Source organism: Heterocephalus glaber, unplaced genomic scaffold, assembly GCF_053883595.1.
Source record: "Heterocephalus glaber isolate CG9 unplaced genomic scaffold, H.glaber_assembly_v1.0 deba00000071, whole genome shotgun sequence".
In the NCBI taxonomy this organism is placed as follows: Eukaryota; Metazoa; Chordata; class Mammalia; order Rodentia; family Bathyergidae; genus Heterocephalus; species Heterocephalus glaber.
Genome location: NW_028258137.1, coordinates 36200615 through 36206000, shown reverse-complemented (window position 1 = coordinate 36206000; position 5386 = coordinate 36200615). Strand labels below are relative to the sequence as shown.

At 35.9% G+C, this 5386-nt stretch overlaps 1 pseudogene; it reads left to right on the top strand.

Annotated features, from left to right (window-relative positions):
• The first annotated feature begins 1315 nt into the window (after window positions 1-1315).
• LOC101716488 (molybdopterin synthase sulfur carrier subunit pseudogene) lies at window positions 1316-1582 on the top strand (annotated as a pseudogene).
• The last annotated feature ends 3804 nt before the right edge of the window (window positions 1583-5386 follow it).

Below are 5386 nucleotides of genomic sequence, written 5' to 3'. Positions count from 1 at the left end.
GTCTAAGACATTGTGGATATAAAATTTCAGGGAAAGGCCGACTCTTCAACAAGAACGTATCTTAGACATCTTCGAATCCCATGCAAGAATGGTCCATCCGGAATCACATACAGACAATTCTCCAATTTACAATTGTTCCATTTAGGATTTTCCAACTTTATAATGCTGCAAAAATGATACACATTCAGTAAAAACAATCTTTCAGATTTTGAATTTTGATCTTTTTCTGGGCTAGTAGTATGCAGTCTGATGTTCTCTCTAGATGCTGGGTAGTAGCAGTGAACCACAACTGGCCAGTCACGCAATCAGGAAGGGAAAGGACTGATACTCTACAGTGTGCTGTGCTGCTAAGCTAAGATTTTCAGTACATACAGATGTACTAAATACATTTTCCACTTATGATGTTTTTCACATTACCGAGGCTTTATCAGGACATACATCATCTTAAGCCAAGGAGCATTTTTAGTAGGAAAACTGCCCAGTAAACTCTGGGTAAAGAGTAAGACTCTTGGCACTTGAATTGTACTTTCTTTTATGAGGGCTGAAATTCTTCCATTAAAGGGCCATGTCCTTATTAAGGCATTGTTCTCTTGCATAACAGAGTTTATTGGCCACAGATTTTGGTTTCAATCAGGACATTTTTGGTTGGCAGGAAAAGTAAACTCAGCCCATATGGCTTAAACAAAAATGGATTCCTTTCATTAAAGGATCCAATAGGTAGAAAATCACAAATAGAAGCATTTTCATGTACTGTTGGGATTAGGAGCTTAAACAATATCACTAGCACAGGGTTCTCCTCTGTGTTGCTTAAATCATTTCCCTCCCTGTTTGTGTGATTGTCATCAAGCACCTCCCTTCTGATCCTATAATGCCTGCTAGTAGCTCCAGACCTCATTGGCCCCAGTGAAATCATGGAAATCATTCTGAACTAATCATTGTGTCCAGGAAAACTCAAGACTCTGACTGGCCAGGGCACAATCCCATGCCTGGAGACAGAGAAGAAATGGGTTCACTTGAAGTTCATTGCTGTGAGGGCACATCTTCAACAGAAAATTGAGAGCTCCTACAAAATGTAGGGTGAATGGATTGTTGGGCAGTCAAAAGACAACTAATGTCCGTTTGGCATGATTTTCTTTTACAGATAAATTTCTGAGTGATACTCTCAATGGTTAGGAGGAGGAAAGATAGAGTCATTAGTCAAAGAAGAGGTCTGAATGGGGCTCTGGGTCACTTCCCAAGGTGAAGGCACTAAAAAGGGAGAAGACCCCCGACTCCACCTCTACGGTTGTAGTTCAGCCTTGGGGTCCCAGGCAGGATGGCACCCAGCTGCCAGGTTGAAGTACTGTATTTTTCAAAAAGTGCTGAAATAGCAGGAGTTCGTTCGGAGACCATTTCTGTGCCACAGGAAATAAAAGTGTTGCAGCTTTGGAAAGAGATAGAAAGTCGACATCCTGGATTGGATGATATTAAAAATCAGGTGATATGTGCTGTTCATCAAGAGTATGTTGAGCTGGGAGATCAGCTCCTCCAGCTGCAACCAAGAGACAAAATTGCCATTAACCCCCCAATTAGTGGAGGATAATGCTTTTCAGCCATGTAGGAAAAATATGGATGAAGGTGAAGAGAAATCTAAAGACATAATAAAATGCACTGCCGAGAAACTTTCAGTAGATGAAGTCTCACAGTTGGTGATTTCTCCAGTGTGTGATACAGTGTCCTTATTTGTAGGGACTACAAGAAATAGCTTTGAAGGGAAAAATTCATTAGTTTAGAATATGAAGCATATATACCAATGGCAGAAAATGAAATCAGAAAAATTTATAGTGACATTAGGCAGAAATGGCTGGTAAAACACATAGCAGTGTTCCATAGACTTGGCTTGGTTCCAGTGTCAGAAGCAAGCATAATTATTGCTGTGTCCTCAGCCTACAGGGCTGCATCTCTAGCAGCTGTGAGTTATGCCATTGATACTTTAAAAGCCAAAGTACCCATATGGAAAAAGGAAATATATGAAGAACCATCATCATTATGGAAAAGAAACAAAGAATATTTTGGGGCAACTAATGATTAATCACATATTTTAGAGCATTAAATCTTAAATTTGGCAAATTTTCATTATTGATAATCTTTTGATTTTTCTTCCACAGAAAAGATAGTTTCCTGAAGCACGATCTCTTAGGTTTTACCAATGGATCAAGTAGAAGAAAAAAGAAGGAAAAATAAATGGTTTGGGGGATCTAAGAACTAGAGATGGGGAAGAAATGAAATAATTTAACTGTGAGGAAAGATGTCTGTGGTAGACATACCCTTCTATGACTAATTTCTAATTATGACTCAACTCATATTAATGTGAGGCTCCTCCTCACCAACTTCAACTGTTTCAGAGAGACCTCTTTGTCCACTGGCCCCAGTGCATTGATAGTGTTATCATCAGGGACGAATTGTAGAAATGTTGGGAGAATTGGAAAGTCACTATCAGACAATTTCGCTATTGTGTGTGTTAAACATTTTCAGAACTTACATATTTAAAAAAACCTAATTCCGTGATTTAGTGATAAACCTGAAATATGGAGACTTCTAATATTTTAGTCTATGATTGTACCATCATACTTGTTGTATTTTATTAGTTATTATCAGTAGACGAGTCAGCATAAAATTGTTACGAAACTAACAACAATATGCTTTGTGCTAAAATGTTACGCAAAGTTTAAAATTTAACATGACTGTTAAAGGAAATTATATTAGAGAGATTAATATTAGAGAAATCACATGATTTCTAAAGGATTTGAGGGTATTTTCCTGGATACTAGTACAACCTTATCATTAGTGAAGTCATTAAAAATTAAATTTTCTATAAGATTTTTACACTAAATGATACAGTTTTTGGTTGATCAGCCTATATACTCCCTTTGAGTATATAAGTCTCATTCTTTTTTTAAAAAAAAGTTATCAGCCTACTAAGGTATATTTGACAAATAAAAATTATATATATTAAAAAAAAAAGGGAGGAGAGTAGGCCTGGGAGCAGGAGACCTACAGGGGACTGACAAAGTTCTTAGCCCCACCATGTTGGGAAGCCTTGGTAATGATGGCAGGCTATGAGGTGTGGGGAGAATAACATTTTCCAGTGAAAAAAAATCAACCTTGTTCTTCAGGACCCAGCTCAAAAGTTATCTCCTAGACATGTGGCTCTGACATGGTTCAGTTCTGCCATGGAAAAAACTTGAAAGTCATCATTCCTATTTTGACAATAAGAAACAGCTGATAAAACCAAGTATTTTCTTAGACACATTAGAGAGAGATTACAGGGCAAACTGACTGTGCAAAATCTGCAGAGATAGGAAAATACAGAGACACAGCCAAGATCAGCTTACTCAGAGCAGAAGCCATTGGTGTATAATTGTTAGAAACTTGAATGTAATTCTGGTGAGTAGCAAGAGCGTGAATGTGGATAAGCTTGAGTGAGAAAATCATGGTGAGGGGGGTATACTAGTTTTAAAGATATTCTCAAACTTTCATGCATTTCACCTCCAGAAACCCCATCAGATTTTCATAGTGAAGAGACATGAAAAATCCTTTGTGGAAAAGTAACCACTCTGAAATATGTCCAGTGCTTTTTCCATCACAAAGGACTATTCCCCAGTGGGAGCCTCACCACATACAGGCAGAAGGTCAATTACTCTTTAGCCTCCCTGCCTCCCCTAAGTGTGGGGGCTAGAGAAAATAGCAAACACTGGTGAAGGTCTCAGCTCAGAGAAGCAGGCCCACTAAAACACTAAAACTTAATCAAAAGATTATAGAATACTTTCCCTCCCCAAATTAAACATCACAGGATCAGGGCTCCAAAGTAATAACAGGCTTATGGCAAAAGAGCTACAAGGCTCAGGTTCTATGTAAGAAGAAAACTCAAAGATAACAGTCCAGACCAAAATAAGGACACTAGAGGACTCTGAAGCTACTAGCACCTACGACTACAGCAAACATGAAGTCGAGATCAACATCTAACCAGATCAATATGAAACCTAACACTAAAGGCCCACTTTCCTCAGCTCATATTACCAAATATATTGCATCTGACTTTCAAATAAAACTACTTTAAAATAACTACAATTAATATATTAAGATCATCTCTAATGGAAAAAGTAGACAACATGCAAAAATAGGTAGGTAATGTAAACAGTGGTGAAAAATCTAAAAAGAATTGAAAAGATATACTAGAAATCAAAAATACTATAGCCACAATGAAGAATGCCTCTTCTGGGCTCATTAATTGACTCAACAGGGATAAGAAAAGACTCAGCAGGCTTGAATGAAGTTCAAGAAATTTCTCAGAATAAAATATAAAAAGTAACAAGAAAAGAAAAAAAAAGTAGAATATTCAAGAATTGTGGAATAATTTCCAAAGGTTTAACATACAGATAATTTAAATATATAATATAAAATAGGAGAGAGAACAGGGAAGAAAAAAACATACTTTCTTAATGGCCAAGAACTTTCCAAAATGATAGGCACCAAATTGCAGGTCATGGAAAAACAGAGGACCATCAACCAAGATAAATAAACACTCTAAACTCTGGCAATCATATTCCACCAAAGACAAAGAGAGTATCTTCAAAGAAGTTACAGAAAAAAAATATCTTACCTACAGAGGAAAAAAATTACAGTAAGCTTCTCATCAGAAACCACACAACCAACAAGAGAGTAAAGAAAAAGATTTAAAGTATTAAAAGGAAAATCTCTACCAACCTAGAATTTTATATCTATCAAAATCATCCTCCAAAAGTGAGGAGAAAATGAAGATCGTCTCAGGCAAAATCTGAGGCCATTCATTGCCAACAGATCTTCCCTGTAAGAAATGATAAAAAAGAAGTTATTTAGGAACAGGGAAAGTATATAGGTCAGAAACTCAGATTTATGTGATAAAAGGCAAAGCATCAGAGACAGAAAAGATACAAATAAAATGAAATCTTTTGTTTTTTTCATTACCAATTGATTTTACAAGTAAATGTTCAAAGCTTTAATAGTGACAGTGTATTGTGTGATTACTGTATATGGATTAATAGCATATAAAATTAATGATTATGGCATATGAAATTAATGAGAACATTTTTATAAGAGGTAGAAGAATTGGAAATATCCTCCTTTAGAGGACCTTCTTTACCTGTGAATTATTTATAATATTATTTGAAAGAAGACTTAAATTAGTCATAAAGATTATATTATAAACTTTAGGATAATTACTAAAAACATTTTTAAAAGAAGTATAATTGATATGCAAAGAGAAGAGAGAAAATGAAACAATAAATAGTATAATAATCAAAAGCAAAGAAGGAAAAACAAGATGAAGGTTCAGAGAATAAGTGCAGTGAATAAAAAGTTACTGTTC